The 15,204-nt window shown below is 31.9% G+C and overlaps 1 long non-coding RNA gene across 1 annotated transcript in view; it reads left to right on the top strand.

Annotated features, from left to right (window-relative positions):
* The window catches only part of LOC117980328 (uncharacterized), a 259,995-nt gene that overhangs the window by 192,002 nt on the left and 52,789 nt on the right, over window positions 1-15,204 (top strand). Inside the window, exons 6-7 of the long non-coding RNA XR_008625401.1 lie at window positions 8,995-9,320; window positions 12,914-13,028. This is a non-coding gene — a long non-coding RNA (uncharacterized LOC117980328). The remainder of the gene's footprint in view (window positions 1-8,994; window positions 9,321-12,913; window positions 13,029-15,204) is intronic.

A 15,204-nucleotide genomic window follows, 5' to 3' on the forward strand; every position in this document is an offset into this window, starting at 1 on the left:
CATAAGAGAAATAACTGTGAACTTGGATTAGATACAAATTTTTTAGAATTGACACAAAAATCACTGTTCATTAAAGAAAAAGCCATTATATAAGTTTCATCAATATGACAATATTCTACTCTTTTAAAGCAACCTGTTTGTTTGTATCATCTCTGATTTCTTAGAGCAATGTTTTTTAATTCTCATTGTAGAGATCTTTCACCTCCCTGGTTAGCTGTATTCCTAGGTATTTTATTCATTTGGTGGTAACTGCGAATGGGATTGCTTTCCTGATTTGGCTCTCCCCTTGGCTGTTGTTGGTGTATAAAATGCTAGTGATTTTTGTATGTTGATTTTATATACTGAAACCTTGCTGAAAATGTTTATCAGCTGAAGGAGCTTTTGGGCCAACATTATGGGGTTTTCTAGATATTGAATCATGTCATCTGCAAACGGGGATAGTTCTGCTTCCTTTTTTCCTATTTAGATAACTTTTATTTCTTTCTCTTGATTGATTTTCTGTCCAGGACAACCAATATTATGTTGAGTAGGAGTGGTGAAAGAGGACATCCTTGATTTGCGCCAGTTTTCAAAGGGGATGCTTCCAGCTTTTGCCCATTCAGTGAACAGAAAAATAAACCACAGACTGGGAGAAAATATTTGAGAAACCCATATCCAATTATCTGATGAAATATATTTTTAGATATAGTTCAAAAAATTTAAACATTTAAAACTCAATAAAGATTATATAAACATCCCATAAAAAATGAGCAAAACTTTTAACCAATGCTTCACAAAAGAATATATATGGATGCAAATAAACACATAGAAATATGCTCAACATTATTTGTCATTTGGAAAATATAAATTCAATTTACAATGAGATACTACTCTCTTTTTATTAAAACAACAATAAATTAATAAAAAATAAACAAATAATGATATCAAGTGTTGGCAAGAAAAGAGAGTGACTGAACTCTCATACTTTGCTGGGTGAAATGTAAAATGGTAAAGCCCTTTTGGAGAACATTTTGACTAGTTCTTAAAAAGGTACACACTTACCAGATGATGCTCCTACAATTACATTCCAAAGTGTTTACCCAGGAGAACCGAATGCTTATCTTCACAAAAAATCTATAAGTAAATGGTTTTGGTGGCTTTACTTATAATCACAAAAAAACTTGAAATAACAGAAATATCTCAGAAAAATATTACATTATAAATTAGAAGTATGATAAATCAATTTCATTTAGGGTGACTTTATATTTTTGTCTGTGATCTAATATTGATTTGCAATTTCTGTGATTTATTGTACTTCAACACACCTCTCACTGGTTACATTAAAAGCTACTTTTCTAACCCAAATTTTTGCTTACCAAAGATCAGCAATGCCACCAATCTCCTCTAATTATTTTTATTTTCATTTTTAAATGTTTTGCTGTTTAAATATTTATAAAATTTCAAATGCATGTAATACTAGATGGCATATATAATAACTCAGTATACCTATCACCCAGTCGCAACAATTATCAGGGGATGTCCAGTATGTGTCACCTGTACTCCACCTACCTATCCCCAGACTATTTTGAAACAAATCTCAGATATCACATTAATTCATTATAAATATTTCAGTGAGTCTCTGTAAAAGATCACGACTTTTATTTAAAAATCACTATAATACCATAATCACACCTAAAATATTAACAATAATACCTTAATATCATCATATATCAGTGTTGACATTTCCTTAATTGGCATATAATTTATTTTCCAATTTGTTTGAATTGGGATTCAAATAAGATTCTTAAGTTGCGATTGGCTCTCACTTACCTATAGATTTCTATAGCCTTTCACCCATCTCTCTTTTTGTTTTCTCTGTCATCTTTTGCTGAAGAAAATAAGTCATTCTTTCTCTAGTTCCCCAAAGACTGTATTTTGATTATGATATTCTTGAAGTGTCATTTAGTATATTTCTCTGTGCCTTGTATTTCCTGTATATTGGTTGTTTGATGTGGAGCCTTCTTTTTAATTGTAGTAAAATATAAATAACATAATATATACTATTCTATTTATTTTTAAATTTAAAATGCAGTGGCATTAAAAATATTTGCAACTTTGTGTAACCATCATGCTGTGTATTTCCAGAACTTTCCCATCATTCCAAACAGAAACTTATCAATCAATAGCCCCTCTTTTTCTAACTCTCTCCCTCCCCACAGGCATTGGTAGCCTCTGTTTTGCTTTTTGTCTCTATTATGTTGTCTATTTTAGGTGCTTATAAATAAAATCATACCATGTTCATTCTCTTGTGTCTTTTTATTTCACTTAGCATAATGTTCTGATTACCTTTGATTGTCAAACTGGAGTCATCACCTGTCCCAGGTACTGTAGGAAGCCGTGGATCATTTCTCATGTGTCTGAGGTTTCCTGTGGGCTGAGTCATCTCATGCTTTGAATTTCCACTTTCTCTGTTTGATGTGTGCCCCTTATTTTGTATCCTGAAGTTCCTGTGTTTTCCCCATTTAGTTCAGACAAGAATATGACCCTTGCTGCTTTCCCTTAAGTCCACAAATCATCCCTAAGCTAAGGCTTACACAATTGACATACTTCAGTAAAGACTTAAAGATAATTGGAATGGTTCAAAGAACAGGAAGCAAAAATCTTTCAATACTAAGCCATGCTGTACTAAGTTTCCTTGGTTATTTCTGATTTTTCTTTGTCATATCTAGCTGTCTGCATTTTCTCTTATGCTAACTTTCAGGAGCTCCAAGAAAAGCGATATCTCTCTTATCATTGAGGAAAAGGCTAATTTTTCTGGGTTAAAATCAGTATAAAACTAACATAATTATCACTATTTATTTACAAAATCATTCCTAACATAGCAAAAATTGATGATAGTTATGAACAGTTCATTTAATTATAAGTTACATGTTCTTTTCTAGGTATTTACAAATTTAAGAAGTACTATTTTATGTGAAGTCACTCTTCAGTGAAAAAATACATAAAAATAAGTCAACTTCTGTCAAGGCACAGCAAATATTTGATGACTTTCTTAAGTTAGAGATTAAAGGACCCAATTATATTTGATGTCAGTCTTCAGTTGAATCCTAAAGCAATTTCATTTTCTGAGATGCTGCAATTGTAGCTCATTCTGAGTCTTGTGAAAGGATAACTTTCAAGTCCCACAACTATTTGAATAAATAGACGACTGGAAGACCATTCTTTATTTAAATGCATTTTAAATGATATAAAACTCCAACATATGACAAGCAATGTGACTCGTAATGTTTATATTCTTTGTTTCTCTTCCTCTTCTCTAAATTTCTTATTCATTTTCTTGTTACCCCTAATAAAACTCTGATATTTTAGTTTTTTAAATCATTTAATCATTAAAAAACTTAAATATCAGAATGCTGTTATATCATGTACCATGTATCAATACTGTATCATTATCAGAATACTATACAATAGTATAAACAATTGTATGTTAATATACTGTTGTGTTAATTTTCAGCCTAACAAATCAATATGTATCTTCTTTACATTGACTGTTTCAACTGTGATATAATTATGCATTTACACAAATGTGGGCAATATGTTTTCCTTAAAACACTTTATTGCAGTATGTATTAAACTATGCTAGTATAAGTAATTTTTTGAAATAAAAGTAAGCTGTTTTTATGAATAATCAATGGCAATTTGAATTAATGATATGTTTTAATATTTTCTTTCAAAAGTTTGAATAATACACATATGTATTATTCATTAAATTTAGAAAAATAAATGAAAATTTATTTTTTACTATTAATAATTGAATTATTAATTGAATTTAGAAAAATAAATGAAAAACTAATAAGGATGTGCTAAATTTTCAACAATTATTATTTGAATTTTCCGTTGTTCATAAGGTTTATTTGTTATGCCTCAATACCAAAGATAACTTGTGAGGGAAATGTTATCTTCTGGGTGTTTTGTGTAACATCTGATCCCAGATGAGTTCCTCTTTATACTTTGCAAATCTAAGCAAACTTTCTTCCCTCCATCTCTTTTACCAATTTTCTGCATTTAAAAATTTAAAAAACTAATAAAACCTTATAAAGGCAAACATCATTAACTTTAATAAACTACTACAAATTTGTGGAGCCACATAACATACTGTGTAATGTCTGCCACGCTCTTGGGTTCTTTCTCTTCTCTTCTGTATTCCACCCCACATTCACTTAAGAATTCAATTTCTTGTTTGACTTTTGTTCTGTTTACTTATAACTGGAAAAATCTCCTGCCCAAATAAATCTAGGTTCTAAGAAGAATGAAATTCCTTAAATTTATGTGGTAGATACACTCATTTTAAGCTAGTTCTGGTTAGGTACTTTTTTTCCCATCATACCTTTGCCAGAGATTAAATATTGGACACTGCTGGAAAGCTCCTCCATTAGGTAAGGACAATAAAATGTATTTAATTATTCAACTGGAGACTCTTCTTGGGCATCTTTTGATTTATTGGGTAACTCTCTTCTCTAATTGTTTTCAGTTCCATTACCTTCAGGCCTAAATTGAGTCATTGATCCTTAATTCTCTCCTCTTGATTAGATATTGTATGAAGTTTTTTGCACCAAATCTTGATTTCTTTTACATAGGGGGTCTATTTCATGCAAGGCTAGCCATATCAGGACTAGCATCTAGTTTTTCAGAAGTGGCTGGATGAGGTCACTTTTTAAAGAATTTTATAATTCTTTAAAAAGGAGCAGCATCAGGGTTCCTTCACGGCTTGGAAAGAAGAATAAATACCTACTGTATGTCTCTCCATGCATTTCCCGAATTCAGAATGAGGGTCTATCCTTATTGCTCTGATGCCCACATTCAGTGAACAAATAACTAAAGGCTTCATTCAATTAATCCATATTTCCAGGCTCTGCCTTCTCCCAGTGGAAATTTTTTTAAAATCAAGTTTATTTATTTATAAAGTCAGATGTTTTACACCTCTGGCACTATTACCATTTTCAACCTCTTGACTAGAGTTGAGTTTTTGTATTAGTTCATTCTCACAGTTAATAAACACATATCCGAGACTGTTTAATTTATAAAGGAAAGAGGGTCAATTGACTCACAGTTCAACATGGCTGGGGAAACCTCAGGAAACTTGAGGAATCATGACAGAAGAGGGCAGCAAGGAGAAGTGCCAAGCAAAAGGGAGAAAAGCCCCTTATAAAACCATCAGATCTCGTGAGAACTCATTCACTATCACAAGAACAGCACAGAAGTAACAGCCCCATGATTCAATTACCTCCCACTGGGTCCCTCCCACAACACATGGGGATTATGGGAACTACAATTTAAGATGCGATTTGGGTGAGGACACAGCCAAACCATACCAGTTTTCTTCTATAGTTTGTCAAATACTTGGCATGTCTTCCATTATAGAAATACAAATGTGAGTATAGTGCAATAGTCCTAATTCTCTTCTAATCTCGTGAGTACTGCTCTCAGCTGGATGATAATCATTGAGTTATTGGTTGGTCACATAAGACCTATGTGTCAAAATTGTCTCCAAACTAGTAGCAAATTAGTAGTTTTTTCTAATAAAGGCTATTAATCTCTTTTGAGAGAACTATACTATGAAATGGTGATCAAACCATGCCTTCACTATTCTGACCCTTTTTGGAAAAAGTTAATGTAGAAAATAAAATATTTGTTTTCTTTAATATTTGGTAGATTATGCAAGTGAATCTACCTGTGGCTGCAGTTTTACTTGTGGGAATTTTTGTAAGTACAAAATCATTTTTTAAAAAAGCATGTATAGGGCTATTCAGGTTATGTATTTCTTTCTTTCTTTTTTTTTTTTTTTTTTTGAGACAGAGTCTTGCTCTGTTGCCCAGGCTGGAGTGCAGTGGCACTATCTCAGCTCACTGCAACCTCTGCCTTCCGGGTTCAAGCAATTCTCCTTCCTCAGCCTCCTGAGTAGCTGGGATTACAGGCACCCATCACCATGCCCAGCTAATTTTGTATTTTTAGTAGAGACTGGGTTTCACCATATTGGTCAGGCTGGTCTCGAAACCCTGACCTCGTGATCTACCTGCCTTGGCCTGCCTCCCAAAGTGCTGGGATTACAGGCGTGAGCCACCGCGCCCGGCCAGGTTATGTATTTCTTATGGAAGGAGTTTTCCAGTTTGTGTCTTATAAGAAATTTGTTCCTTTTATCTAAGTTATTGAATTTAGTGACATAAATCATTCATAATATTTTATTATTCTTTTAATATTTGTAGAATTAGTCATATTGTAACTTCTCTGTTAAATTATCACTTTCTTTTTTCTAATTAATCTTCACAGAGGTTTATCCATTTTATTAATCTACTTTAAAGGTGAGCTTTTTGTTTTATTATTTTCTTTTTAATTTTTATTACTTTCTGATTCATTATTTCTTTTTTTTTTCTTTTTCTTATTTTTAGGTCAGTATCTTCCCCACTTCCTTGTCTCTAAGGGTTGAAGCTGAATTTATGACTTTAATTTTTTCTCTGTATTATTATGGACATGTAGTGCTACAAGTTTTCTTCTAAGTATTGTTTAGTTGCATCTAACGTAGTTGATAAACTGTATTTTCATTTTAATTAAGCAGAAAATACATTCTATTTGCTGCAACTTTAGGTCATTTTGAAATCTGAGCCATACCTGCTGGCTTGATCTTTTTCAAGAGTGTCTCTAATAGTCTCAACAATTTAAATTTCTATATATATTTTAGGTAGAAGTTTTCAAGTTCCACTTAAAAAATTATCTTAGTAACTTGATTGACATTGCATTATATCTTAACACCAAATTGGGAGATAAGTGAAACCTTTAAATATTTATGACTTCAATATGTATCCTTCATTGACTTGTTTCCTACATTTACAACCAAGTTTGTTATTTTCTGCATACCATACTGAAATATCTTGACCTTTATAAGTGATATTTTTAATACATTCTTTCACTCTTTGTTCTGTAAAGTTCAGTGGATTTTTTAAAACACAGCATTATTTTCAGACAATTACAGAATCCTATAAGTAGTTTCATCGCCATAAAAACTCCCTATGCTTTACCTACTGAATTATACCTACCCTTCTCCAAAGTCTTGGCAACCACTCAACATTTTGCCTTTTTCAGAATATGATGTAATTGGAATCATACAGTATGTAACCCTTTTGGGATGGCTTTATTAACCTAGTAATGTGCATTTAAGGCTCATCCATGTCTCTTAGGCTTAATATTGCATTGTTTGTTTCGTGTACTATAGTGTGAGTATCCATTCACGTATTGAACATTTTGGTTACTTCAAGTTTGGGGCAATTATGAATAAAACTATTAAATATATGTGCAATTTTTTGTTTGGATATACGTTTTCATATTAGTCGGATAAATAAAAGAAAAGAAATTGACGGATTGTATGCTAAGACTATATTTAATTTGTAAGAATGGTCTTTCAAACTGGTGGTACTATTTTGCATCTCCACAAGCTATGAATGAAGAGTTCCTATTTCTTGGCATCTTCAGTTTCTGGTATTGTCCTTTTCCTGTTTTATATTTGTTTGTTTTCTATTTTAAATATTCTAATATGTGTATTGTATTTTGCATTGTTGTTTAAACTTTCAATTATATGATGATAAATGATAGCATCTTTCCTATGGTTATTTGCTATTTGTGTATCTACTTTGGTAAGGGGTTGGTTTAGATATATTTCCATTTTTAGTTATTTGCTATTTTCTTCTTACTTCATTTTAAGAATTCTTTTTATATTTTGTATACAAGTCCTTTAACAGGTACATGTTTTGTAAATATTTTCTCCCTGACTGTGGTGTATCTTTTAATTTTTTACCAGTGTGTTTTCAAGAGTTATAGTTTTTAATTTTATTAAAGCCATATTTAACATTTTACTTTCTTTTATGAACACATTTTTGGTGTTGTAGCTAAAAACTCATTGCCAAACCTGAGGTCATCTAGATTTTTGTCTTATACATTCTTCTAGATGTTTTGCAATTTTTTAAGTCTATGACTTCTTTTTCTTTTCTTCCTTTTTATTTTTTTTGTGACAGGGTCTCACTCTATTTCCCAGGCCTGAGTGCAGTGGTACGATCATAGCTCGCTAGAGAGTCAAACTGCTGTACTCAAATCATCCTCCATTCTCAGCATCCTGAGTGGCTAGGACCACAGACATAGATTATCATGCCCCATTGTTTATTTTTTTTATTTTTTGTAGATACAGAGTCTCACTATGTTGCCCAGGCTGATCTCAAACTCCTAGCCTCAAGCAATCCTCTTACATCACTCTCCAAAGCACTGAGATTACAGGCATGAGCCACTTGTGCTTAGCTGATTTTTTTTTTTAGTTAATTTTTGTGAAAGGTGTTAGGATATCTTATTAGACTCATTGTCAAGCATATGGATTTAAATTGATCCAGTAACACTTGTTGAAAGAGCTTTCTTTCTCAATTGATTTGCCTTTACTCATTTGTTAAAGATTAGTATGTATATATCTTGGACTCTTTAATCTGCGTATTGATCTATGTGTCTGTTCTTTCTCCAATACCATGCTGACTTGAATGCTGTAGCATTAGTGTAAGCCTTCAAAATGGGTACTGTAAGGCCTAAAACTTTGTTCTTCTTTAGTATCGTTTTGGCTTTTTAAACACATATTTTGCTTTTTCATATAAACTCTACACTCAGTTTTTTGATGTCTACAAAATAGCTTGTTTGAGTTGATTTTACCAGGTCAAGTTGGAAAGAACTGACATCTCAACAGAATTGGATCTTTCATCCCATGAACACACAATATCTCTCCATTTATTACAATCTTTGATTTCTCTCATCATAGCTTTTCTGCTTTCTGAATAGAAACTATATATATTTATAAATCCTTTATTCAGCTTTATACCTAAATATTTCAACTTTAGTCCCACAGATAGTTTTCTGGTGAATATAGAAATGGACACTTCTAGTCTTAAAGCTGGAAACTTAGCATCTGTTTTATCTGATTCCCTTCCTCAGGAAAGGACCTCCAGGCCTCACACAAAAATGGATCAACGAATTGAAACTCACCAAATCACCACCACCAGACAATGGGATGCTGAGTCTCATTCATCATGATTGCTTCCTGAAGCCTTCTGAGTTCCTGTTTCCCTACACATTGTTACATTTCTTCCCTGCTACATAAACCCCCAATTTTAGTCCATCAAGGATATAGATTTGAGACTGATCTTCCATTTCCTTGGCTGCAACACCCAATTATAGCCTTCTTGGCAATAATTGTTTTCTCAGTGATTAGCTTTCTTTGTGGCCAGCAGCAGGACCTAGACTGAACACCTGATTTTCTGGTAACAGTATGATTTTTCTTCTTTTGCCTATTGTAGTAGGTTACATTGTTTGATTTTTATTTTTTTATTTTTATTTTTTTTATTTTTATTTATTTATTTTTTTTGAAGTTTTACATATTTTATTGAAAAATCTAAGAAATCATGTGAATCATGTACAATATTTTCTCACAAGAAAAATTTTAAGCTGGCTTTTGAACGTTTCACATAATTGTAAAACTTTTTAATTTTTAAAAGGAAGAAAAACACAATGAAACGACCACCGTATTATATGCTTTCTGTTTTTCCTTGTTCCTAGGGAAAAGGCTGAGAAATACTAGTAAATTTTCTAATTATGATTCGTGAGGCTAAGTACTATACTCTTTAATAAATCTGCTAAAAAGATACAGGGAAATGGGTGGATCAATGTTTTCTTTGTTAAAAATATTTAAAAAAAGCTAAAATCTAGTGATAACATGTTAAAATAATACACATTTTTTGTAAGATGTCGCCATTTCTAACGATTTCTCTACACTATATCAACAGTGCAATTGTGATTCAGTGTAAATCATTACAGTGTTTCATTGTTACAATACTTGTGTTCAAGTACATGTTCATGAACATGATCAAAGTCTCTATTTTGACTTTTCTTTTCCATATCAAAATAAGGTTATAATTACAGCAGAATTTTTCCTATGGATGTCTATAAATCTGAACCAAATTCATAATACATTCTCTAAAAACCTGTTCAACAGCATGAGGTTCATTATGTTTACACATCTCCTGCAGGTGACAGAAAATGGGCTAATTCTGCAGCAGGACACCAAAAAAACAAAAATAGTTTCTCTTCATATACACCTAAACTATTATGCTAAGTCAGTATACATTCTGGATAATTCAATGTTATTGGTGGGGAGAGAGTAGCACCTTAGAGATAGCCCTAACAAACAATGAAACATTGTTTTAAGTATAATGATCTATTTTTTTCCTTTTTCTTTTTATTATATTACTGGATCCAACTAATTCATTCATATAAAATTATTTATGAAGCCATATAGTATAAATCAAAATGTTTGTGTAACCAAAACAAGCACCACATTGGATGTTTGGCAGGCAAAAAAAATAAATTAATTTGATTAAATTATATGTAATCTGATAATATTTGGTCTGAAAAACATGCTAGTGTGTGTGTTTATAAATAATGTAATTGCAAAGAGCTGTGATCCAGCCAGCCTGCTGGAGGTCAACTCTTCTGCTGCAGCTTTTGGGCATAGAAGTCCCTGCATGTTTCACAGCAGTGCTGATACCACCGCATGTCCTGACATAGGTTCTTTTCACGTATCACTCGGCAGTACACTGGCCACTGATCTCCCAGGCACTTGACTGCCGAGTGATACGTGAAAAGAACCAGTGTACTGTTTGATTTTTAAATTAAACTGGCACTGCATAGCTAGAGTAAATGTGACTTTGTTGTGTTAATTTTTATATGTTGTTGAATTTGATTTTCTTGTGTTATGTTGAGAATTTTACATATATCTTTATAAGAGATATTTGCTCGTAATTATCTTTTTGTAAAATATCTCTGTTTTTGCTATGAAGGTTATAAAAGTAATTTTGGGAGTGCTCTCTATTTTCTATTAGAGAATGAGGGAACTGGTACCAATACTACCTTAAATGTTCAATAGAATTCACATTCGAAATTATCTAGGACTGGTTATCTTTTGAGAAAAGTTGTTAAACATTATTCAGTGTCTTTAATAGATATAGGCCTGTTCAGTTTATCTATTTCTCCCCATGTGATCAATGGAAATTTGTGTCTTTCACGTGATTTTTCTATTTCTTCTAAGTCATCAACTTGTTGATATAAAGTTATTCACAATATTCTTATCCCTTCAGTGTTCAAAGATTGTTATTAATATTCATGAAACTGGTAGTACTGATCTTGCTTTCTTTTTTGATATCGTATTGCACATCTTTTCTCTTTTCATGTTCATTAATTTGTGTGGAGGTTTATCAATTGTATTCATTTTATTAAAGGACAAGTTTCTGGTTTTATTAATTTTCTCTATTGTTTTTCTATTTTCAATTTCATTAGTTCTGCTCTAATCGTGTTGCTTTTTGGTTCTGCTCTAATTGTGTTGCTTTTCTCTTTCTTGCTTTTGGTTTTAATTGATCTTCTTTCTCTCATTTCCTAACGTGGAAGCCTAGATTATTAAATTTTAGATATTTTTTCTAACAGACACATGGGATACTATATATTTCCCTCTAGGTACTGTTTTCATCCCATTCCACACTTTTAGATAAATAGTGTTTTCAATTCTATTTAGTTCAATTTTATTTTTTTAGTTTCTCTTCATGTTTTTTCTTTGACACAGATGTTATTTGGAAGTATATTTATTGTTTAGTCTCCAAATATTTGAGTATTTTCAACTATCTTCCTGTTATTGATTTCCGTGAATTCTATTACAGTATGAGAATATATTTTGAATGATTTTACTTCTTATATTTCTCCTCCCCATGCTGGAATAAAGAACACATCTTTATCAGCTCTTTACTTGCAGAATCTGGTGGAGTGCCTGAGATAAGACCCATAAAAATATGAGGCACTCCCTAAGATTCAGACCCCTGGAAGTTACTCACTCTCAGCTAGTCTACCCTCAGCTTCCAGCAACTGCTCAAAGTAACCATTTAAGTGTTTCTATAAGTTTATAGCTCTTGTTCTTTTGCTCCAAGTAAGCTTTCCTTGGCAGAGATGCCCGGATTTACTTGTTTTTAGATATCATGGTGACTGCTTTCCTGGTGACCTCAATTTTCTGACGGATCCTAGAAAAGTTGCTGATTTTCACTGTTCAGCTTTCTTTTAAGTTTGTTCAGCCCGATTTTCATCAGAGTGATGGCTTCAAAGCTCTTAAAATATCAGAGCTGGAGGCCAGAAGTCTGTTAGATTTTTAAAATTCTGTCTGATACTCATTTTTAAAAACCTGTATATTTCAATATATTTCTGTAAACACATTTAACGATATTTTGTAATTTTCAAACTACTGACTTTTTTTGCTTTGCCTTGCCTGATATTTTTATTTTTTCTGCTTTCTTTTAAATTAACGATTTTTTTAATTTTTGGAATTTCCTCTTCTTCAGTTTTCTACTTACCACACATATTATTTCCGTTTTCCTAGGGCATGCATCATTAAGCCACCAAATTGAAAACTAATTGGTATCTTTACTTTCCTGCATAAGCTGGGGTTTTACAACTACAGACTCTGCTGTATGAGTCAAACTTTTATATTTATTTATATAAATACGATGCCGTAGATTTCAGTTCTATCGTTTTAAAACCCAACAGATACTTTATTACTGTTTTTCATAGTCACTGTAATTTAGAATTTCCAAATATTTGGTCCTTTCTATCTTCTTCATTTTTGTTTGTGTCAGAGAAAATACCCCTCAATTCTTTTTTCTATTGCCTATATAAATCCTTTTAATTTTTCTTTTGTGTAATGTGCTATTATACTTCCAAGACTTCTGGTGGTTAGTTTCTTTGGGAAGAGGTTTTCAATTAAAAACATACAACTTATTTAGACACCCAGTTTTCATTTTTGTCTCTTTTTATCCCACAGGTCTCTCAAAACAGAATTTTGGCTTTTCCAGATTGGCAAATACCTCTTAGTTAAATGTGGCTTTCAAGTATGTGTTTACTCCTTTATGTTTCAATTTTCCTTCAATTTTGGCCTGGTAAGTCTTTACCTTCTTTCAAATACCATATATTTCAAAAAGTAGTATTTATTCTATTAAGCATGGTGATTGTACGAATAACTTAACCTGCTCTTAGTGTGTTTGGGCCACTACAACACAACATGATAAACTGGGCAGCTTACAGAAAACAGAAATTTATTCCTCCCAGTTATGGAGGCTGGAAGGTTGAGATCAAGGTGCTGACAGATTCAATGTCTGCTGAGAGCCCGTGTTTCGGTTAAGATATTGCGCTTTTTAGTCGTGTCCTCACATAGTGCAAAGGACAAGGTAGCTCTCTGGGGCCTCTTTCATAAGAACACTAATCCCATCTTTAAAGCCTCCGCTCTTATGATCTAATTTCCCCAAGGATCCCACCCCCATGCTATCACATTGGTGATTAAGTTTCCAGATGTGAATTCTGAGAGGATACATTCAGATCATAGCACCCACCATTACTGAAAATACAAATTAACTTTTCTTATTTGTGTATAAGAAATCAAGAAACTATCAATACAGATGTGTTTATGTGTGTGTATGTATGCCAGTATGTATATGTATTTGTAGATTCAACATTACATAGGACACTTCCCTTAAATCATTAAAAATAAAGGAAATGGTAATGATGCTATCAGTTGTAGTATGAGTAGCAGTAGCGAAAAAGCAAAGCAGAGAAATAGTTTGGTGCATCACTCTTAGCACTTAGTAACTCCAAAAGCTTTAAACACGTATAGAAGGAGTAAGTTTATAAAGACAATTTGATAGAAATAAAATAGCAAGTACTTTTACATTTTGATAAATACTTCATTGATGATAAACACAATTCATTTTATCCTCAGAAGAATACTGTTATGTAGGTACTAAAGTTATCTCCATTACATACATGAGAGAAATAAATTTCAAAAATTAATGTGATTTCTTCAATATTACACAGCTAATTAATGGTGGAGCTGTTTTAAGAATCCAGAAAATAAATTACTATTGTATGTGGCTAATGTATCTTATAAAGGCAGAGCACATAATTTTAATGAATCTATAAAATATTCAAAATGAATATTTTGCAACTCAATACTTAAACGCTTTTCCAAAAACAAAACAAGTTTGTCCATGCTGTATCTTCTGGCCAAAGTTCAATAAAACTTAAGTTCATTATGACCATATTCCTAAAAACAAAATATATTATATAAAACGTGAAACAATTTGGGCCAATGGGAATATTAAAATTAGAATGAGAAAAGCACTTAAAATATTAGAATAATTAAAACACCTATGAGAAATAGTCAAAGCTAGTAGTAATAGAATGCATTTGCATAAATGTTGTTTTATTAAATCAATAAACAGAAAAAATCTGGTTATTTCATTGGAGATAATGTTATATATTCTTTAATAATATTAGACAAATTTCAAAAACATTTTACAATGTCTAAAGCATTATCCATTTCTTTTGTGGCTTCCAAATCAAAATATAAACCTATCCTAATTTATTTCTATATTTTGAATAAAATTATCTATGTAGGCTTCAAATTTGAGGCATAATGACGGTTTCTTCCAGGACTAATAATGGCGACACCACTTCTCTCATTCAGCATTGGTGACAAAGCTTGACATTGTATTACTGCACACCATTATATGCCAAAAGACTTTAGGTGCACACAGCCAATTCATTTGTCATAAGCTTTTGGTCATCCAAGGGTTACTCTGAATTTTATAACCCTAGTAATTATAATTTAATAGTATTGCAAAACAACTATTTGTAATTGTATAATTGTAGTGCTACAAAAGAATGAGTGTATGTTTTAACACAGTTGTAAGCATTTTAAACTACAGAATATTAATAAAGAAATTTTTACTCTGAGCATCATTATTTTTAAGTTTTAAATGTTAACTAGAAAATAATCAATCAGAATAATGTCAATCATTAAAATTTTATGACTTTCATGTCACATGCATGAAAATATTTTGACCATGAATTTTTCCGTAGATGGAAGCATTAGCTCTGTCCTGGAAAATAGTGAATGAAGCTGATCAGTGTGAGGGTAGGAGCATATTTTAAAATACAACAGAACTACTTTACTGAGTAATACAGAGTTTGAAATGGAAGTAATCATTGTTTCTGAGAACTAAAATTCAGATGATTTACAGCATCCCATAAATGTATGATACTGCTGGTTCTATTTAT

This window comes from Pan paniscus, chromosome 4 (genome assembly GCF_029289425.2).
Source record: "Pan paniscus chromosome 4, NHGRI_mPanPan1-v2.0_pri, whole genome shotgun sequence".
Taxonomy (NCBI): Eukaryota; Metazoa; Chordata; class Mammalia; order Primates; family Hominidae; genus Pan; species Pan paniscus.